General features: G+C 36.4%; 1 protein-coding gene and 1 long non-coding RNA gene across 3 annotated transcripts in view; one reads left to right on the top strand and one right to left on the bottom strand.

Annotated features, from left to right (window-relative positions):
• The window catches only part of Alcam (activated leukocyte cell adhesion molecule), a 196,296-nt gene that overhangs the window by 27,267 nt on the left and 145,091 nt on the right, over positions 1-23,938 (top strand). The window lies entirely within an intron of this gene.
• On the bottom strand, positions 4,270-16,073 carry LOC116085985. Its single transcript, XR_004116778.1, has 2 exons — positions 16,031-16,073; positions 4,270-4,498 (listed from the first exon to the last, which is right to left on the bottom strand). It is a non-coding gene; the product is annotated as an uncharacterized LOC116085985 (long non-coding RNA).

Here is a 23,938-nt window from a genome sequence, read left to right as displayed (position 1 = left end):
AAAAAAAAAAAAAAAAAAAAAAAAAAAGATTTCCTCTTGGGCTGGCGAGATGGCTCAGCGGGTAAGAGCACACTGACTGCTCCTCCGAAGGTCCTGAGTTTGGATCCCAGCAACCACATGGTGGCTCACAACCACCCTTAATGAGATCTGACACCCTCTTCTGGTGCATCTGAAGACAGCTACAGTGTATTATGCCAGAGCAAGCGGGGCGTCTTGAGTTCAATTCCCAGCAGCCACACACATGATGGCTTACGGCCATGTGTACAGCTACAGTGTACTCATACACATAAAATAAATAAATCTTTAAAAAAAAACCGTCTTTGAAATCCAAGTGTCTAAATGTTCTAGATGTCATTTCATTTCTGAATAGCAAATTAAAGGATTGTCATCTACATATACAAATATTTTAACTGAATTTTAAATTTTATTGCTTAGGGTATTAAGGGAGTTCGGAGTAATAGACTAATCTGATACAATGTATCATTTGTACTTATATAATGGGTTTATTAATGCCCTTTTGAAACAGACATTTGAAGCCATGATACAGAAAACAGAAGAATGTTAAAAGATCTTAACTCTGTTATCAGAGCTGGCAAAAGGCTGTTGGAATGCATAGAGATGGAAAGAGTCAGTCCTGAAGAAATAGCCAAGTGAAAGGGTCTATGCGGAGGGGTTGATGTGTTCAGGGTAAAGCAGAAATATTAACTTATTCATTTTAGATACCCTACGTAGAATAATGAGCAATTTCTGCTCTCACTATCTTGCCATATATATTTGAGGCACTCGATTCAGGTTTTATTTATTTATTTATTTATTTATTTTTGATTCCCATCTGTAAAATAGGGCAAGTAATATCTGTCTTGCAATGGAGATATCGACTATTTAGAAGGTGTGCTATAAAAAGGAAAAGTGATGGAAAAGATGGTTTATTTGGGTGATGGTTGAGAAGGAAAGGTGTAGGAGGGGTGAAGAAAGGGAAACCTAAATACTGAAGATAAAGAGCCACATGGAAGCCTACTATAAACTTCCTAAATGCAAACACACACACAAACACATATATTTATTAATAGACATGCATTCATATATATGGTATACATGCAAACACATACTTACATTCATAAACACATATATGTGATACACACATGCAAACATATATATTCATAGACATACATACATGTATGTGAAACACATACATAAAAACATACATAAATGCATAGTCATAATATCTATATACATATATATGAATGTATACAACACACATGTCACAATTATTGAGAATATAGAGAACTGTGCATGAGTACCTGGGCAGCACAATTTGTAGTTGCTGGGTCATAAAAAGTGGGGTAAAATGTCGAGGTGTTGGGTGATATACCCGATTTAGTCAGAGAAAGGGAGGAGTTAGTTTACATGACCAAAATAAATTGTATGTATGTGTGAAATTCTGCAAGAATCTATAACATGTCATCTTTTAAAACATACTTTTTCACAAAGTAGGCAAGAGCTATTATTAAAATTTATTTTTGAAGTTTTTCTTAACATCTATTAATCATATATAACGGTGGGCTTCATCCGTGTCCATAATGATTTTTTTTTACCATGTTAACCTGTCATTACCCTGTCTCATCTTCCCAATCCTGCTGAACTCATCATTCTTCTGAAATTATGCTTCACTTTCTTTCTTTTTCTGTGTGTAGAGAAGTTAGTTTAAATGTGATTATTTGCAGGAACATGGATGATGGATAATTTACAGAATCATGGGAAACTTACAAATGTATTGTGCACCACTGAAGAAAATGTGAAAAAGTTTCACGCTGATGGCACACTGAACATGTTATAAAATATCTACAGTATGGGCTAGTGACATGACTCAGTGGGTAAAGGTGATTACTGCTAAGTGTAAAAACTTCATGGAAATGTGCGTGTGCGTGTGTGTGTGTGTGTGTGTGTGTGTGTGTGTGTGTGAATGGGTTTGTGCATACATATAAGTGTGTGTGTGTGAATATGTTCATGTGTACATATAAGTATGTGTGTGTGTGTGTGAGTGTGAGTATATATGGTAGTGTGTATGTGCCCTGGGACACATGTGAAGGTCCAGAGGACAACATTAGACTTGGTTCTCCTACTTCGTGGGTTCCAGGAAGTGTGCGTAGAATTAGAAGAAAGATCTTGTCACTGACTTCATAGGTCTGGGACTGCCATCTATACTTTTTGGAAGCCTTGGAACAGGCTCTGTAGTGTAGCTATGACTGAGAAGCACTACTTAAATGAGGCAAATAGAGAAATAGTAATGACCATGTGGTTCTGTGATGACAAATGTCATGAAAAGCAAGTGACTAAATAAAACTTGGGAACTTTGCTGGATTTCCATATCTCAAGTAAAAAGTTTATACATGTGATTGAGAACCTTCAGTTAGCTTTTCCAGTGACTTCTTTCATACTCAATGGGAATCTTCTGTTAAGAAGTGTGTCAGGCACTGTGTCACAGAGATATGAATTCCTGTCTTTACCACAAAGGACAATTATGTCATGCATTGTCAGTGGGAACCATATAAATACAATAAATTTAGATCAGATAGTTCTGTACTTTTAGTAATTTATTTTTTGAAGGAAGTTTTAAGTTCCTAGTAAATTTTAATGGATGGTACAGGGAGCCATTCTATCACATTTTGCCTGCCACACATCAGAGACCCTACACTGCCACTTTCCCTCACTAGAATTGTGTGGATGCTACAACTCAGGAACCTATATTGAAGCATCGCTGTCTCCCAGAATGGAGAGAGCAGATTGGGTTTCATTCCTGGAGGACTTATTCTAGGTGTAGAGAAGGCATACACACATGTGTTTATAAAACAGAGGTAACCACACGATTTTAAATTTGATGTTTGTAACCTTAAAAGGTTGGTAATATTCTATCTTAATAGTCACCTTTGGATATTATGGGGATAACTGAGTAGTTGTGCCACAGGCAAGGTCAGTCTCCAAGATTGCAGATCTGGGTCACCCAGAATTTGTACAATGGGGAAAGCTGGTTGGGCAGGTGGAGACAGAAACCACAAAGACATGCTGTCCTTAGGTGAGGAAAGAGAAAAAGTGTGATGTGACATTTACTATAAAATCTGTCAGAGGATTAGTTGCTTCAAAACTAATCAGGGCAGAGAGTTTTGTGTCAATTCTGAGTGTGTTGTATGTATGTGCAGGGAAGGAGGATATATGGATGTTCGGTTGCCCACAGTATTGATAACAGACTCGGCGAACTTGGAGCATAATGCACTGTTGATCACTAATAAATCTAAATGTTAACTTTTGTATTCTGTTTGCCTGTCAGAGACAGACAGCCTTCACTTGGCCTAACAGCATGCTAGCAGCTCCTAGACAGAGAAATCTAATTGCATTTTGAGCACTGTTAAACTGCCTTACCACTATGTTTTAGGCTCTTCCCATGTGAAAAGCACTAGATGAAGAAGACTCTCTTCACCCCAAGGGCTTTTCGTGAGGATCAAATCCTAAAATTGATTGTGGGCCACTTTAAAAGTTCAAATTCTTATGAAAAAAGTTAATTATTTTTCATGGTGTCCACTGACATTTGTACAAAAAAAAAAACTCCACAATATTTCTCATTGTAGACATATAAATGTAATTTAACATTTAATTTAATATTTATCATTACAATTCCCAGTACTCAAGTATCCTTCTTCTCCTAACTCAGTAATGGTGTTGGTTTTTATCATACAATATTGAATGATTTCTGTTATATAAGCTTTCAATTATTCATGTTAATGGAAAACTTTAATGCATAGCTTACAATATGACAGCCTGTCAGAAAGTGATCTCAGGAAAAAAGGAAGGGCCAGAGACCTGCAGCCTCCAATCTGAATAAATTTGTTGAAGTATCCTTGTCAAGTGTTTGTCTTAAAGGTTTTGGGAACAAGAAGAACCCAGTTGAACTGTACAATTAAGAGGAACTGGGAGTTCTGAGGAGGGATCTCCCAATTCCACAAGACAGTCAAAATTCCAGTTCAATTGGATATCCTACTTAGTAGAAGAAAGTGCATTAGCCAGAGAGTAAATAGAGGCATTGTACAGAAGAAGAACCAGAAAGTATAGCACTAATACTCATAGGAAACTAGTACCAAGGGCTGACACATCAGTAGCAGCTACATACCATAGATACAACAGCAGTATAACAACGTTAATTGGATGATGAGAAATAACAGAAGCAACGGATATTACTGATTGACTGTGTGCCAGGCATCATTCAAACATGTTTGCTTGATATAATTCTTTTAATTTCCACAATGGTTTCTTTATCATGACACTCTTTACTTTAGGGAATTTTATCATTAAGAATGTATTTCATCAAAATCCAGCAACAGGCCAATGGGTAGGTGGTGTTTACAGTTTAGAGGTGCTGGCTGGTCACCTGGCTGGGGCTGGTCCAGCTCTTCTTAGCAGTGCTGTCTTCAAAGGTTCTTTTGGCATCTTCCAGCAGAGACAGCTTCTGGGATAGAGACGAGAACATAGAGGTCACTCTGTGTTATGGGTTTCACAAACAGAAGAGAGAAGTAGAAGGAAGAACAAGAGGGTAATATTTTTCACAGAAAGATGGAAAGAATAAAAATTGACCGATTCACATACCAACATCTATATGATGAAACAAGACAAGGGGAACATCTACTCGCAGTAAGAACATCTTTATAAACTAAAACAGGTTGCTAAAAGAAAATGGAATCTTTTCCCCTGGAGAAATTTAATGGCAGAACTAATAGCTTCCACAGCGCATGATAAGGGTAAAGCCTGAAGAAGGACTGAATAAGCCTCCTGAGTCCTTTTTCACTATAATTTCATAAAGTAATTTAATTTTTTTAATATCTCAGAACTGTGTTCAGGAAGAGAGGGAAGAGTCTCCGTGTCCGAATAATTGGAACCTGTTTCCTCGAAGATATGCCTTAGCGACCTTGAAGACTGTAACAAAAGAACACGAAGGTCAAAAAGTATTAGAAGCCAATGCCCTTCTCCTTGGGAAAGGATATGGTAGATAATGCTTGGACAGAATCATTATAATTAACCAGAAATTCACTGTTCAACATTGATGCAAATATGTTGCTTCTAAGGTTATAGGTAAAACAAAATAGAGTATTTTTTTTAATTCAACAATTAAACTCAGTGACCCATATGCATCTGATTTAACACATGTAAATGCTAATTGTCTGGTATAGTTTAAGAAAGATACAATCTGTAATTCAGAATTGGATTTTTGCAAACCCCAAATTGTTTCTTGTCTAAGATGACTGACAGTCTTAAGTGCTATTCTCTTCAGGGGCAAAGTGACTTACACGTTCTGCTGAAGTCATTGCGAACACAAAGCAAATGGTGCTTGTATCCTTTGGAAAAAAAATCCCACTACTTCAACATGTTAGTAAAATACTATGAGAGCATGGTAATAAAATTATGAAATCTATATTCATGTATATCTGCTATGTTTAAGTTTGCATATTGGGTGCCAATTGGTAGGCTTGTTAATAAGGTTAATAATTAGAATTTCTCCAAAAAGATATTCCAAAGTGAAGGATCATAAATCTCATACTCTTTATCATATTTGAAGAAGTGATAGAGCATTTTGATAAATTTAGTGTTTAAAATATATACATTTTGTTGAATTCTGTGAGTTCATGCACAAAGTTAGGAAATCTATTTTGCCTTGAGCAAACTTTGTAAATCACAGTTCTGCTGTTCCTAACCTGGTGACATGATTACCTTAGATATGATGCCTCTGTTTTGTTTTTTACTTTTAAATATGTATAAAGATATCTCAGTACACTTGTGAGGATGAAATCAATTTATGTATTAAGTGCTTCATAGGGTGAACAATGTGTGATATGCATCAGTGAGGATCATATTTTAAATGAATATGTGAAAGCAGTACCTTTAATTTAGGCTAAGGAAGGCTAAACCGCTATAAAGGAACAACTATTTCTTTCTAGCATTAATTTCTGCCTGGATTGACTGTTGAATACAGATATGAAATTGTCTATCCTTTCTCTTTATATACATTTTCATAACATTCCAATTTTGTAGACCTAGGGTGTTGTGTCATAGGTTAAATTGTGTCAGTTCTGTAATCAACCATATAATTTTTATTTTCTTCCTGGTACCTAATAGGAAGTTGAATATTTCACTTAATCCACTTCTACCCTTCCCAGTCATCTTTAATATAAGAAAACTGGTGGTTATCTAATACATTGCATAGAATTGTGGCTAAAGCCAAGTTAGTGGTCGCTATGATTACGATAGAAGAGGCTTGCTATTCACCAAGTAATATGCTCACAGTTCCCCTTTATGGCAATATGCATTTGATCATCATAGGACTCCCTGTAATTATAATCCTTTCTCGGAGGAAAGCAAAAGAAGCATGAATTAAACTTAACACACATGTTATTTTTGATTGAAAATTTGTACTGATTAAAAAATGAAATGGCTTTATAAATTGGTTTATTCATGTACTTATGCCCAAGATGGTATGTCATGCCCTAGAATGTCACTTATCAAATATCATTTAGTTCAATTTAGAAGATTTAATGCCTTCCTTATACAAAGCACCATGCCCAATATAAGCCAGGAGAAAAGAAAAGTATAAATAAATTAAATACAGTTCTGTTATTTTGTGGCTTAGAATTCACTGGTAAACAGAAACAGGGCCATAGAAGCCTTTGAAGAGGTATACATTCAAAGTATTATGAGATTAGAAGAGAAAGATTTGCTCTAAGTGGGATGAACTAGAGGGATTCCCAGTCTAGCTTGAAGCTTTGCTGCTTAGAAAACAGTTTAAATTTGAGGACACTCAGAACACTCTTCGTGGACATGAAATTCAAGATGTTTTTGTGCACCTGTGTTTGTGTGGTTTGGTGTTTATTTGTAAAAGACTCAGAAGTCAGTGCAGTAGCAGACAAATACAAGAATGTTATCATTACATTGAAGAGGAATTTAAATCCTAGGCCCAGGCCCTTTGATTTTACTTTGGATATATTAGGAAAACATCAAATTTCCTGAAGCAAAGGAGAGAAAAGATCCGTTCTTTAAGAGATCGTCTGTGATGCCAGTGTGTAATGTGTGCATGCAGAGCATTTGGAGACATAGCATAATAATAGACACTAAAAAGATGAATGTTCTGAGCAAAGTCTATGCATGTCCCCTTATTGTTGCATTAAAGACTAGCTACTGGTAAAGACGTAAGAGACATAGAAAATCTGACATGCATTCATAAGATCACTTCAAGAGAACAAAAAGGCTCAAAAGAAAAAAAAAATGACCTAGGTTCTGAAAAATATGTATAATTCAGTTTAATTCAAAATGTCCATCCTATGGTTTCAGAAGAGAACCTGTAAGTGGTTTGATGGCTGACTTCACCATGACTTTCGGGCTAGTCAGAACGCTGTTTTCTTACACAATAAGGCTGTTTTTAAAATGTCCATTACCTATGTCAGAGCTCGTCCCAGGGAACTGGCTACCAGTGCTTCTCGCTTATCTTTAATTACATTGACTTTCTCGTTTTCTTTTAATCACTCCATAAGTATAGACTGGGGCATGTGTGTAAGAATTACAGATCTCAAGACAAGTTGTACTTCACACTTCATTTTTTAGAAGTATGAATCCTTAATTGCTGACTGAAGTGATGAAAATCCATAAGTCAGACTCACTGAAAATGAGCATGGTTGGTTTTGCTATTTGGTTGGTGGTTTTTAGCTGTGTGCATTGTGTCCCTGGCCTAGGGCATCATGGTTAATATTCCTCTCAACACTATAAGAATCACATTTCCGAGTGTTTATTTTTGAGCTAGAGTGATATATTTATATGTTGATATAGTAATTGAGCTACAATCATATATATATTATCACTTAGCTATATATGTATGTCAGTTTCTGACATACGTTAATAGTTAAGTAATCAGTTATTTATAGACAAGGAATCACTCACAGGCCATTTGTATATTGTCTAGCTAGCCATCTTACTCTGAAGATACCTCGTCTCTGCCTCCACATGCTGGAGCTGTGGGTGGCAATGACATATGTCTTACTTTTTATGTGGATGTCTATATTGCAAACTTTAGTCTTCCTGCTTCAAACTTTTTCCTTCCTTCCAGCAAGGGCTTTATCCACTGAGCTATCTCCCCAGCTACATGCCACTCTTTTTATAGCCTACTTGTTTGTTTGTATAATTTTGAATTATAATTTAATTATTTTTTGCCCTTCCCTTTCCTCCCTCCAAATTCTCCTATAAAGCCCTTCTAGCTCTCTTTCAAATACAAAGCCCCCTTCTTTTCATAAATTATTACTGCATGCATATATATTCCTGAGGTCATATAACACTAATTTTATGTATGACCATTTAGCGCTGGACAATTGACCAACTGTGCTCCTTTCTCTTGAGGATTCATCTCCCACTCCTAGATTTCCTCAGTTGTCTCTAGTTCTTTGGGGGGAGTTGATCACCTCATGGACTTCATGCTGTCCAATTTGGCATGCTCATTAAAAAAAAAAAGACTCTGTTGTTGTTGTTGTTGTTGTTATTTATCTGGATACCATCGAGTCAACATTTAGGTTAGGGTTTTATTATGTATTACAGGTTGATCTGATTTTGAACTCTCATTCTTCTGACTTAACTTTGCAAGAGCTGGGGATATAAATATGGACTATTAGTGTACCTGGCCATAGACCATTCTCTTAAATTATTTTCCACTTGCCTTGTACATTATGTCCTATGTGCAGCCATTCAGGAAATTCTATTTATTTATTTATTTATTTATTTATTTATTTATTTATTTATTTATTTTGCTAACACTTGTATCTCAACCTATTTGCTTTGTTTATTTATGTTGCCATCACTCCCTGAGCACCTGCTATCATTTCCTTTCTTTTCTTTTTCTTTTTAATTAGATGTTTTCTCATTTACAATATCTCCTTTCCCAGGTTACCCACCAAAAAAAAAATGAAGAAAAGAAAAATAAAATAAGAAAAAAATAAAATAAAAAATACTAAAACAATCCCCTGTTCCCTCACCCCTCGCCCTGTGCACCATCCCACCCTCTCTTGCTTCCTGGCCCTGGCATTCACCTACACTGGGGCATAGAACCTTCACAGGGCCAAGAGCCTCTCCTCCCATTGATGACCGGCTTGGCCATCCTCTGCTATATGCATGCTGCAGGAGACATGAGTCCCCCCATGTATACTCTTTGGTTGGAGTTTTAGTCCCTGGGAGCTCTGAGGGTACTAGTTAGTTCATATTGTTGTTCGTGCTAAGGGGCTGCAAACCCTTCAGCTCCTTGGGTCCTTTCTCTAGCTCCTTCATTGGGGACCCTGTACTCAATCCAATGGGTGACTGTGAGCCTCTACTTCTGAATTAGTTGGGTACTGTCAGAGCCCCTCAGGAGGCAGCTATTTCAGGCTCCTGTCATCCAGCACTTGTTGACATCCATAATAGTGTCTAGATTTGATGATTGAATATGGGAAGGATTCCCAGGTGGGGCAGTCTCTTCCTTTAATCTCTGCTCCATAGTTAGCCTCTACAACTTCTTCCATGGGTATTTTGTTCCCCTTTTAAGAAGGAACTAAGTATCCTCACTTTGGTCTTCCTTCTTCTCGAGTTTCTTGTGGTTTGTGGTTTGTACATTGCGATCTTCTAGGCTAATATCCAGTTATCAGAGAGTGCATACCATGTGTGTCCTTTTGTGATTGGGTTACCTCACTCAGAATGATATTCTCCAGGTCCATCCATTTCCCCAAGAATTTCATAAGTTAATTGCTTTTAATAGCTGAGTAGTACTCTATTGTGTAGATGTACCACATTTTCTGTATCCATTCCTGTGTCGAGGGACATCTGGGTGTCCCAGAAAATGCTCTGAGTTAACTTTTCTGGTTGACAGCTCTTCTCTTGACATTTCTCTTTTATCATTTATACTTAATAAACAATATTTCTGGAGTTTTAGAAAATTCAAATCTAATGGTGTTACTTCTTGCTTAAAAGAATTCAGCTGCCTCTCACCTCTAGTCTAAAGTTTAGAATTGCCAACGCCAACCATATTAGAACTCCTGGTACTTCTTTTTGTTTGCTTAACTCCTTCTTGTTCATCTGTTCTTTACCATTTTTTTCTTCAAGGCTCAGATTTTCCCCACACTGTCACCCAGCCCACTCTCTGAATGCCTCTGTCCACCCCCTTCAGCCTGGAAGACAGTCTTGAGCTCCTAGTTGTTCTTCATGAGGTCTTGTAACCTTTTCTGAAAGTTTTTCTGATACCTCTCTTGCTCCTCATCCAGCCCTACTATCCCATTGTTAAATCCCATATGGTACTCTATGTGTAACAAACTCCATACACACACCAAGTTGTATTTTCTACTTCAATGGAACATTCTTTTAAAATTGAGTCTTAAGATCTCTGAAGACAGAGACAATTTTATTTTTTCTACCAGTTTGGATCAATATAAACTATTGCTAAAAATTAGCATAAAATAATTATACACATAACAGTGTAATTGTTGAATGAGTAGACTTTAATGAGAAAAACTGACTTCTTCCTTCAGATCCCATTTACCATTTCAGTTTGACCACTTCATTACTCTGCTGCCTTGAGTAGATCAGTCTATTTGGTTTTTTTTGTTTGTTTTTTTCATAGATCAGGAAATAGTGAGATAATTATACTCAGTCTACCTTTGTTGTGAGAGTTAAATGAGTAAATATGCAAAGCAGTGAACTTTTTCTGAATGTGTTTTCTATAAATGTTACTTCCTCTACTTCCCATTTATATGCACAGTTATTCTATTGAGAAACCCCTGTTCAGCCTGGGTGAAAACTTCACGCTACCTCATTGTATCTTCTCTTGGGACATATAAGAATGTCATCCCCCTGCCCCTTGTTGTCGGTATTCTCTGAAAGGCTGTAAATGAGTCATTTTAGTATTGGAGGGATTGTTACTATGTGTTTCTTCATAGATTTGTTGCTGCTGTTGATGTTTGCAGTGGTTCAGGGAAATAGTTGTCCTACTGGTACCAAGAGATTGTCATTTTCCTGCTTGTGAGGCCTGACCTGTGTGCTGCGTTTGTGCTGACTCACCCTGACTACAAACTGTGCTTCATCCTGACATCCTATTACTGTGCGGATGTGTGCATTCTTCCACACACAGTTCTGTACATTCATCACATATGACTGCCAATGTAAATCCTGAACATTTTTAAAGTGTCTCTAACTTGTCTTTTTTTCTTTTTTTTATTTCTTATCTTTTTTTTTTATTATTAAATGTTTTCTTTATTTACAATATTTCCCAGGTTCCCCTCCAAAAGAAAAAAGAAAAAGAAAATAAAATAATAAAATAAAATAAAATAAAATAAAAAACCAAAACTAAAACAATCCTTTGTTCCCTCCCCCTGCTTACCACCTCACCCCCTCCTGCTTACTGGCCCTAGCATTCCCCTACACTGGGGGATAGAGCCTTCACAGGGTCAAGGTCCTCTCCTCCCATTGATATCCGACTTGGCCATCCTCTGCTATACACATGCTGCTGGAGCCATGAGTCCCACCATGTGTACTCTTTGGTTGGAGTTTAGTCCCTGGGAGCTCTGAGAGTACTAGTTAGAGACAAGCACCAGCATAATGAGGTTAAAGGTGTGACTCTTGGTTTTAATACTAAAATACAAACATTACCAGGTGTCTATTTTTTAAATGAGGTCTAATTTCCATGCATGGGGTATTTTGTGTGTCGGCTAGCAGCAGTGTAAGAATTTACATGTCCAAAAGCCTTTGAAGTGAATTCTATGTTCAAAAAATCAGCTGAGAGGTTGAATATGGTACAATGTACGTCTTGAATCTGGAGTCAGGCAAATGTGCTTCTTTCTGTTAGCCTGCACCCGCTACTGTGAGATTAAAACAAAACAAAACAACATCATCAACAACAAAAACTAGTTAAAGACAGATCACATTCATTTCATAAAGCCAAGTGTCCTGAGGCAGCGCACCATGATGGTGAGGAACTGATCCATAGTTCGCAAGTCTGTGGTTCTGTTACGTTTGCTTTCCTAAATGAATGTGGTGCCTTGCAGCTCATCTGCCTCACAATGTGAGGGGGAGCTGGCATTAGAAGTTTAACATCAGAATGCAAATGAGGGGTTAAAAGTTGTGATTTTTAGTAAAACCCAATAATAATATGCCCTATTCCAACTAAAGTCAAGTCAGCTTACTTAGTTACTTAGGTGTTCATACTAGAAAGCAAGAGCTGCTTGCCACAAAATGGCATCTTCCCTGGTTCTGTGTTATTAAACAGCAAAGTACAAGACTGTTTTTGTTTTTCTTCATTTCTCAGTTATTATTTACCTGTCCTGTTCAGAATATTCTTCCTACTAATAAATATCTCCTTTATTGATTTCCCTACCTGGCTTTCCTCGAGCAATTGATACTTCCTACCTTCCATTCAGATCAAAATCCAGAGCATGCTTTGGACCTCTGAGTTCTGTAATTATTGGAGAGATTATTATAACACATTTTATATACAAAATAGATTCTTCCTCATTTTTCTCTGAAAATGGGCACAATGTGACCTTACAGTTTAAAGTTGGTGTTCCTTGTTGAACTCTTAGAAACTGCAATGATACCAAGGCCACTGAGTTAAACAAACAAACAAAAAGAAAAAACCAAGCCAACCACAACATGTGCAAACTTCCCAGCTATGACTTCTGAGTCCCATTCAAGTTGATGCCATGTATTTTCATGCAGGCACTTGAGTAATTTGATTACTAAGACTAGACTCTATGAGAGATGGCTAATAGACATTAAGAAGCAAGGATCAGGGAGACACACATGATTCTAGAACACTAACAGAAAAAAGATGAAGTGAATCCAGTGAGAACATCACTGCATTCACCTTGACAGCTGGTGAAGGCAATGTCCCAGACTACATTATCCAAACCACAATAAGTCAATGATCTTTCAAGGTTCATTTTCACAACTAAAGTCCAGAGGCAAAGAAGGAAATGAATATAAAGTGCTGGATTTTCTTAAGCCTTAAAATAGGTAATAATAAAATTTCCTATAGGATTATTTTTTAAAAAAAAAAGTTAACAAACTAGAAAATATAAGTCCCAAGGAAATCTTATTTTTCCAGTTGAAGTGTTGAAATGTACTGAACGTAGACTTATCTGCAGCTGGACACAGAGGTAGCTTCCTTAGGTAATCACGTTTATTTTAATTCTCACAACAAATACAGAACAGTCTATTGGCATGGGACTGATGCCATTTGAGTCATGTCATAATTTGATTTAGCAGTATATTGCAGCAAAGGCAAGAAAGTAGTTATAAAAAATTAAATTTTCCTGCTCTCTACAAAACTAAGAATAGTGATAGTGGTATTTCTTATGTCACACAGCAATGTCCTCAGTGTGCTCAAAGAGTGAACATGGAAGCCAAGACCATTCTTCTGAAGGAACTTTGACTTTCAAATGTAGCTGGATGCCTGACACAACTCACTGCCCTAGACGTGAATATTAAAGATAGATAGGTCTAAAATGGAGACAGAATCTGTGAATGTGTATAGGCACCATTATAACTGCCATTCTGGAATTGTTGTAGAACTGTAGACAGAAAGATTAGCAACCATTAAACTCTTATGAGTATTTTACTGAAAGGGGAAGCATTCCAAGTTTGTCATAGAGAGAGTTGCCTTGTCTCACATCTAACAAGGAATTTCCCTGGGGTTTTTTCAGTTCTCTCCCTTTTTCTGTCTCTTTCATCTTTTATTTTCATTCATTTTTTTCATTCTTACAAGTACCTTGAAATTACTCACAAAGTTGAGACTTATGTTGAAAAGGTATTTTAAATATAAAGTAAAAGAAAAAAATGATTAGAAAAGAAAGTAGACACTATCAACAAGGAGTATGCATGAGATTGTAACTGTCATCGTTAACAAAATATATTAAAATAGATATAATATAATTTACAGACCACTAAGCCTTTTAGTAAAGTTATATTTAAAGCAGGGCCAATCTAATGTGCTTTAGATTGTTTTTGCTATAATATACTGCTAAATCAAATTAGTAGCAGCCATTACAACCTAAAAATAAGATTTCATTGGGACTTATATTTTAGAGTTTGTTAATTATTTTAATCCTACAGAAAATGTTATTACTATCCATCTTAATATACTAGTAGAATATACTATACTTATAATAGAACATTATATATTAAACTTTAATAGTATGCTGTTATACTAGAGAGTCATTTGATGGCGATATATGATGAACACAAGCTGCCTAGCCACCAGATCTTTCAATAAAGTCATGTCTAAAGCATGACTAATAAAACATACATTAGCATTAGAATAACAGTTTCATAAACCAAACATGTACCACACCTTATATAGTCTCCTACACATGCAAGGCATTTGCAATGTTCCCTTACACTACTTTGAACCCCCCAAAAAAGAATACCAAGCTTCTATCTTTAAAATGAAAATAGAAGAGAATTCAATGTAAAGTTTCTCTTGTTTACAATACTTTGAGGAAATGTACTGAACGTAGACTTATCTGCAGCTGGACACAGAGGTAGCTTCCTTAGGTAATCATGTTTATTTTAATTCTCACAACAAATACAGAAAAGTCTATTGGCACGGGACTGATGCCATTTGAGTCATAACTATAAACAGTTAAAATGTAGTTCCTACATGATTTTGGTGGTCTGTCTTAATGGAAGTAAAGGGGTATGCTGCGGACTCCACAAACAGACTAAACCATCTGTAAATTCTTTGACAAAAATTGTGGCACCTGCTCATCTTTCATTTATGAAGAAAAATTTTAAGCTGGGTGGTGGTGGCGCAGGCCTTTAATCCCAGCACTTGGGAGGCAGAGGCAGGAAGATTTCTGAGTTCGAGGCCAGCCTGGTCTACAGAGTGAGTTCCAGGACAGCCAGGGCTATACAGAGAAACCCTGTGTCTCAAATCCAAAAATCCAAAAATGTCTCAAAAATCCAAATGTAAATGTCTCAAAATCCAAATGTCTCAAAAATCAAAAAAAAAGAAAAAAAAAGAAAAAAGAAAAAAAGAAAATTTTATTTCCCTGTGGCTGAGATAATCACTGAAGGATTTGCAACAATCACCAGGATCTGGGTTCTATCCCAGCAACCAAAGGTATATTGGCTGTAGCAGTATGCACTTGTAATTTCAATACTAGAGAGTAAAAGACAGGAGGATCCCTGGGGATTTCTGAATAACTAGCGTAGCACAATTGAGAAGCCTTTTATATAAATTTTGTCTAAAAATAAAATGATGTTTGTGTGTTTAGGAGTGGCTCATGATTGGCAAACACACTAAATCCTTACCTCTGGGTTCTATGTTCATGAACACACTTTGCATGTATTCATGCACCTGTAATACCATATGTATGGACACACATACACACATACACAGGCCCACACATTCATTAGTGCATGGACAAAGTCACTCAAGAATGCATGCACACACAGCCAATTAGAAAGATTAGTAGTGTAGAAAGAAATCAAGTCAATATAGTCAATATAACCGAGGATCAAAAGTTGAAGAGTCAGAAGAGAGAGTTCAGAGATTTCTGTGGCTTTCTTTGTCCAATAGCATGCTCTTTGAGAGGGCATGGATGGGAGTGGTGCAGTGTCCTGCTTCCTAAGAGATGCACCCACAAGGTGGCTCACAATCACCTGTAACTCTTCCTAGGGGATCTGATGCCCACTCTTGGCCTCTACTGGGACTGTGCACTCATATCTATGCAGGCAAATACTCAAATATATAAAGCAAAAACTAAAGAAATCTTTAAGAAGAGCTAACTACACAATGGAGGTGAATGAACTAATTTACTGGATGCATTATAAGAACTAGGTATTTAAATTTGAGGAAATACATGTCCCATAAGACAATTATCTTTTAATAGCATCTATTTATTAAGGTCTGTATCATTCAGAAAGATCCTACCATAGTCCATCCTAGTACCAGATTATCAAGAGCCTGGGATAAAGCAAAGCAAATACTTACGTGAGACTGACTGCAGAAAGGGCTTGTTCTGAACTAGTTATGATGCTCTTTGAGACCCACTGTGGACACACTGATATGGGAACTGAAACCAGGAAGCAATGCATTTAGGTAGAAAGACAGACACTGCATTTATTTGTTCAAAAGAGGAAGGAAAAGCAAAGAATTCATCATGTCTGAAGGCATACAAAGGAAGGAGAATAGAAGTGTTGCCTACTCTTTGGTTTTATTTTTAAGTTGTGAAATCAATGATGGATTATAGTGATGAATAATAGAGAATTCTCTTTCTAGGATTTACAACTGTGAGTAAGTGATCTATAATATATCCATGTGCCTGTTCCTTAGAGCCTATGCCAAGCAATGATTTCTAGTATTAGAAAACTTACTTCCATCAGACATAAAGGTGAGTCCTCAAGGGTAAGAGTTGTTTACTTTAGTTACAGATGAAGAAATCCTTTCAGAGAGCCTGAGTGTGAGGTTCAGCCTTCAATTATTACCATCAGCCTTGCATGTGAATTAAATGGAGGAAAGGAACGTGCAGAAATAAGAAGAAAGTTGGTGGTATTGATGAAAATGGAGAATAGCACCTGTTGTGATTTGAAGTATGTAGTATCTCAGCTTCATCCTTGTATTGAACATAGCATTTAAAACACCAGATTTCAAAAACACGTACTTTTTTCAAAATAAGTTTCATTGAAAAATACCAACAATAAGGTCAATGGATGTTTACTTCTATTTGGGGGAGGGCCTCAGTTTTGAACAACTTTGGTTTTTCTAAGATAAACATACTTTAAAGCAATTCCCAATTCCTACATTACTTCTAGTGATAGTGGCAATTCGTTCAAGCAGGAAGATTGCTTGATTTTTCTCAATTTACCTGAGTTAGTGTACCTTTGGGGTAGCAATGAATGAATCTGCTACTTATGAATGTTTTATTTTTCAAAAGATATTTTGTAGATTTGGGCTAAAAGAAAATAGACTCTTCCAGGTCACAAATGATAAATAGAGAAAATGGTATCTTCTTCCTGTTGTGTGGGCTGTAACTGTTATCCTAACATGTTCAGTGTAGTCGGTGTTGTCATACCAGTGTTGTACTAGATGTCTTTGTTGCATTATGGAGCAGAATATTAAACAATAATAAAATAGAACAATCTTTTAAATAACCTGTGTTCAAATTGCTGATAATTATTAAATTATGGCAGATGTACTTGATTTGATCTCCAGCTATGTAAAGAGTTTCTGAGACATAAAATATTGAATGAAGAGAAGCATTAATGACAGAAAGGGTGAGCATAGTCCATGCACTAGGGAATGACAACTCAACAGCTGAATACTCTTTTTTGAAATGATTAAATTCATAACTAACAGTTGTACAAGTTATACTCTGAAAATGTAGTAGCTATTTCTTTTTACAGCATGGTATATAGTTAAGTCGTATAATTTTACTGAAATCTTCTGGTATAAGTTCTTACTGTGAGCACTGAAAGAAGCAACTGGCCACAAGAGCATTTTCTGAAACAGCAGGATGAGATAGAAATTTTGTACAAAATGTGCATTCCTATATTAGAGGATATAATCTAAGTCTTTAGAGTGAGGGTTTTATTGTTATAATTTAGTGAAAACATGTAGAAATAATCTTTATTCTTACTATAATATTTGGGCATGTGTATAATGTTTCCCTTACCACTGTTGAGTAAAAGCATCTTAAACCTTTTGTGAGGAGATGACCCAGCAGGTGATGTGATTGCTGCAGAAGCATAATGACCAGGATTCAGATTCCCAGAGCTCACAAAAAATCTGATATTGCGTGGAACCCCGCTAGGGATCTCAATTTACAGGGAGGCAAAAGCTGGAACTGAGATCTCTGGCTTCAGTGAGAAACTCTTCCTCCATGAATGAAGTGGAGAATTATTAAGAGATTCCTCATGTCAACTTCAGCTCCATCCCCCTGCACACATGAATACAAGCATGTGTATGTGTGAACACATGGCTGTAGATCTGTACACATCTGCACCACACACGTAATAAATTAATCATGTGTGTTTGTTTGTGTGTGTGTGTCTGTGTGTGTGTGTCTGTGCGTGTGTGCCTGTGTATGTGTGTGATGGAATGTTGTATGCACATAGACACCCATGATAGAGGAAATCAGTTACTTGAGACAATCTGGATGAAACTGGAAGACATTTTGTTAAATACAACAATCCAGGCACAGAATGATAAATGTGAACACATTTATATATCTTAAAAAGATGATCTCATTAAAAGAGAGATAAAGTACCAGAGGCTGCAGTTGGGAAAAGAACAAGAACTCATGAGGAGGTGTTGATCAAGAGCTGAATGATGCCGTCAGAGTAGAGAAAAACCTTTTAATTATTAACTGCTCTGACCAGGGACCACAGTTAAGGATAATCTATTTTATGTTTCAGAATTGCTAAAAGAATGAACTTTAAAACATTCTTACATCAAAAATGGTAACTTAGAGATGAGTAGCTATATTATCTGATGGGGATTTTCCACAATGTACAATACTGAACAAAACTTCACACTGAACAGTAAGAATATGCAGTTATATGTCAATTAAAAGTCAAGACCTTCAGAAAACTTTTATTGTTGTCATTAATTGTAGGTTTTATTGCCAGAGACTAACAGTTGTTGTTGAGAAAGATTTAAAGAAAGACAAACCTGAGGATAGGAAAGCCCTGGTTTTCCTCAGAATCCACGGCTCTGGACCTGTGTCCCTTGGTGTGTCTGACAGTTGCCCGACATATAGTCCCTAAGCTCCTGGCCATCCTTGCACAAATAACATGTTGTTTTTCTCTATGATGTTGAAGGCAAGGCCTTGTCTTTTTAGATTCCATCATTTACCCATAGTCTTAGATTATGGAGATTTATGTTGCCTTTGCTTCAACATTCCCTACTTAGAGTACTTTGGGAGCTTCTTACTTGGCTTTTTCTCTATAAATCTTCACCAAATTTTACCCTGCATGGACAAGCTCTTCTGAGTAATCTCATAATGATGTCCACAAGGCATTATGGGGAAATGAGTAAAAAAGATATACAAAGTAGTTTCCAGACAAATAATTTCAAGAAAACTTATCTTTAAAATAAGATAGTGTGGAAATCAAATACTCAACTAAAATATATATGTTCCCCCACACAAGTGACCGGAAAAATTGTTGAAGATGAAAGTGAATTATTTCAGCTTCTTCATTTGTTGTCAAGGCACTTAAATTAAATATCCAAGTGCTAAAAATGGGCTGGAATATCTGTGTGGACTTGGGACACTCCTCATCTTATGTTAACTCCCAGAACTTATTACATATGATCAGACAATCTTCTCATTACATTATTAGTGGTTTGACCTAAAGTTTTTAAAGATCTAGGAATGTTAAAGGGACAGAAAATGTTTCACATAAATTTTAGCCCATCAAAAGAATATCCTCTAAAAGACAACCATGCAGGTATGAGATTAATAGTTCTTAACTTTGGTTTTAGCTGTTCTTAATTGAAACACTATCTGAAAACATTTTTTGAGCAATTCTACTTTACAAAGCAATGAATTATTACTGGGAGAAGTGTTTGGAGTATACTATAAGTGTTTTAAAGGACTAACGTATAATACACACATTATAGGAAATATATTGTTTAATTTTTGTTGATATCATTAGTGGGAGAATAAAAATTAAAAACTGTGCAAAGATAGGCATGATAGTCCCAAATATGAAGTGTTTCCAAACTGACACTATGAAAGGTTAATCAAATAGTACATTCCTACATCTTTTCCTAAATTTTGTATGTGAAAGCTTATTAGGTGTTGATGTAAGGGCCATCCTGAGAAACAAAGATAGTCTAATATGAATATTTGGAACAAAAAGCTAGAACATGGTAGATAGGCCATCAGAGAAAATGATAGTGTTCTCCTGCACTAGAGTTTGCCTGTAGTCTAGAGCTGACATATGCATGAGTCCTTAAGAGAAGAAGAAACCACTCTTATTTTTATAACTCATTCACAGTTCTTCACTTCTGTTGCACAAAGGCATAAAAAGAAAACATTGTTGGTTAACTTATGTTGACATTTATATTCTTTAGATAAAATCCCAAACTAAATGTGACCCACTACAACCTATGGTTAGATTCTGCAAACAGAAATTGTGTGAGCTCATGTAATCCCCATAAATCTCAAGGTTTAGTTGTTGATAATCCTAATTCTGCCATCAAAAATGCTATTTATCCTCTTTGAAATTAATATTAGGTTTTAGCCACAGTTTCTGTAATCCATCTTTGGGTTGCCATGTCAGTAGACTCTGATAATCTAAGAATTTCCCTGGAGCAAATACACTAGCATTCACTGCCAAACAGAGTCCTAGGAAACCAAACAGAGAGTGAGCAAAAAATGAGAGATTTATTTTATTAAATGTCACCAACACCTGTTTCAGTTATCATTCAAATATGTGTGCCAGTGCTTTTTTGATGCCCCAGATTGTCTAAAAGCTACTGAAACATGAGAAGACTGTTGTTTGGTGGCAATGGTAAAAATTTTCCTTGTATTAAATGCTAGAAATAATGACATAGAGTTAAAATAATAATCCACATACAAATATATCCATGAAAGGTTTCTAGCTAAAAGAGGTTATAACTGCTAAGATAATCTGTAGTTTATTAAGCTAGCATAGTAAATACAAATCAGTATTGAAACAGCTGCTGTCTCTGTGATCATACCATTAATCTTCTCCAGAGAGAGTGTGACAAGAAGTGATATTCAATAATAATTTTAGAAACTGTTAGCAAAAGCCAGTTGATGCTGCAATTTGCATGTTATTTCAAAGAACTGAATGGATTCTACTCATTTAAGTCCATCATGGAATTAAACTGATTTCATCCATGAAATTTCTATTATGTTTTAAACTGGAATTTTATTTTATTTACATATAATAATTAGTAGTTCACTAAATTTATTTTTTGCATGGTACAGTTAGGTAAATCAAATTTTGAAAAATTTTAAATAACTCTTGAAAGTCCAAATAACCCTATGTAGACACTGAGATTGGCAATAAACAAATTCACAGTGAATAGAAAATTCATTGAGATTAATCAGTCCTTTAAAACCTTGAATCCATAGATGTTAGTCTATAAAAATGTTTATTTTTATTGGTGTATATTTTCATGGACACTATAGTTTTCTTTCATTTTTGTATATGTGTGTATGCAGGTGTATACACAAATATGTGTGTGCACAACTGTGAGTGTTTGTGGGGGAGGAACCAGAAATCAGTATTGGATTTTTTTTTCCTATCACTCCCGACCTTATTATTTGCAGCAGGATTTCTCTCTCTACCTGTAACTCTATGGCTTGGTTAGACTCGTGGGCCAATGAACTTTGGGGATCTGACTATCTCTATCTTCCCCTGACTTCTTCAAGTACGTAAAAATACAGATGCATTCTACCATGCTTAGCTTTTTTTTGGATCCTGGGTATACAAATTTAAGTTCTTGTGTGAAAGCATCTTACTCAGTGGGCCTCAGCCGTTTTATATACTGGGGTTGTTTTGTTTGGTTTTGTTTTTTGTTTTTTTATATCTAAGGCCTTTTTGTTCTTTTTTTTTTTTTTTATCTTTTTATTATTATTCTTTCACTTTTGTTTACAATCCAGTCATTAGCCTCCTTCCAGTCCCCCCTCTGACTGTTCTTCATCCCATAACTCCTCCTCCCCCCCAGCCCCATCCCACCCCACCCTGTCTCCAAGAGGATGTCCCCACCCCCTCACCTCCATCCTACCTTACCTACCTACTCCCTGGGACCTCAAGTCTCTTGAGGGTTAGGTGCATCTTCTCTCACTGAAGCCAAACCAGGCAGTCCTCTGCGGTTGGGGAGCCTCATATCAGCTGGTGTATTCTGCCTGGTTGGTGGCTCAGTGTCTGAGAATTCTTAGGAGTCCAGGTTAGTGGAAACTGTTGGTCTTCCTGTGAGGTCTACCTCCTCCTCAGCTTCTTCCAGCTTTTCCCCAGCTCAACCACAGGAGTCCCTGGCTTATGTCCATTGGTTGGGTGTGTCTGTGTCTGACTCTTTCAGCTGCTTGTTAGGCCTCTCAGAGGACAGCCATGCTAGGCTGTCCATACCATAGCATCAGTAAGGAGGTCCAGTGACAAGCCCAAATTGAGATCCAGCTCAGGGGGAGGCTCCAAGGCCTGACACTATTACTGATGGACACTGTACTTTTAAACAAAAATTTAACTTGAGAATATTTTGTGGATTTCTAGAGTAAGAATGTACTTCATTATCCATATCAAGTTTCCATCATCAACAACACTGTTTGCTTATGATATATTTGTTACATTTTCTGTGTAATACTTATACACTATATTAATGAATTAGTATTTTTATTAATTAATTAGCATTAATGAAATCCATATTTATTCACATTTTATTAGTTACAATAGAGGCATTTTCCCCAGGGGACATCTAATTCTTTGTTCCATTTATTAATGTTGTCATATTGTTTCTCTTTAGATATAAGACTTGCTCAGATGATCTTCTTTTTAGCATCTGTGTCATTTTGAGGGTTACTGGACAAGGGGTTGGTATATTATTCTTTTATTGGAAATTTGTCTGATGATGATATTGACCTTATGTGGTGAGGAAACCACACAGGCTAAAATGTTATTCTTATCACATAATACCCAGGATAGTACTCTTCCTGTCACTTGGTCCCTCATTATCATTGATACTAACTTAGACCACCTGGAAAATTAGAGGTTGTCAAAGTCCTCCAGTTACTCTTTTACCTTATGATGTTCTTGAACTTTTGGAATGAAATCACCACATATTGTTAACTATATGGCAGATGTATTCAAAGCCTATACCTCCTGTCTTAAAAGCTGTCGTGGAGGTCTGCTTTCTTCTGAAGAGAAATGGAAGAGAAGTGGATTTGGGGGAGAGAAAAGGAATGTGTGTCAAGGGTTACAAGGGAAGCAGAGGGAGGGGAAACTGCAGTCGGGATAAATTGTATAAGAGAAGAATTAAAAAAAAAGTTGTTCTTCCCAAATGAGAGAATATTCACTATTTATAACCTGCCTCTTTGAGTACAGGCCATCTATTATTATTATTTTGTGTGGAAGATCTGTTTTTCACTTTAAGTTTTAATCATTTATAATGTCGGAGGGAAGAGATCATGGATATTTAGTTACAGTTAGGATTTCATTTCACTACTAATATGTTTTTTGCTTTCTCAAACATCCAAGTTATTGTTGCAAGGGCTTATTCATATGTAAAATTTCTGGCAGAGTTACAAAAGCATGGTTAATATCCAGTAAATTATCATTTAAAGTAAATCTTAATGTAGAAATGGGCTTGTGAACTATTTCTTAGTTTAAGAAGGAAGTCATTCTTTATCATGATTCACTTGGTCCTTACTTGGAAAGTGCCACCTACACTTGTCTTGGGAGTGGGAAGAGTTGTGGGACACGCAATGAAGGAGTATAAAACACAGATACTACCACAGTCATGTGGGATTATTCACAGCCATCAATCTTGGTTCCAAACACGAGGAACAACTGACTTGAGCTACATCTGGTTGACTTCAACTCTTCTAACTCATCTATGTATAGTTGGCGCAAGATGGTGGGTTTGTAGTCAGGTTTGGACAGCTGTTGCTGATTATGCCTTTGGTGACACAGCTAGTGGGATGCAGTCAGGAGCAGGCTGCCTCTCATCAGGGAGTGGGCAGCCTGAGCATAGTTTCATGGAGATAGCCAAGAACTAGAGTGAGCAGAAGAAAAGAAAGTGCTGTGACAATAATCATGGTTATTATCAATCCAATGGGTAAAGCAAGGCAGAGATGATCCCAGATTCAAAAATGTAGTATGACTTCATCCTCATCTCTCAAATGGTGAGAAGAAACACCAAATCTCATGA

Source organism: Mastomys coucha, unplaced genomic scaffold (genome assembly GCF_008632895.1).
Source record: "Mastomys coucha isolate ucsf_1 unplaced genomic scaffold, UCSF_Mcou_1 pScaffold12, whole genome shotgun sequence".
Lineage (NCBI taxonomy): Eukaryota > Metazoa > Chordata > Mammalia > Rodentia > Muridae > Mastomys > Mastomys coucha.
Note: the sequence above shows the minus strand (reverse complement) of the source record. Positions and strands in the feature narration are given on the sequence as shown.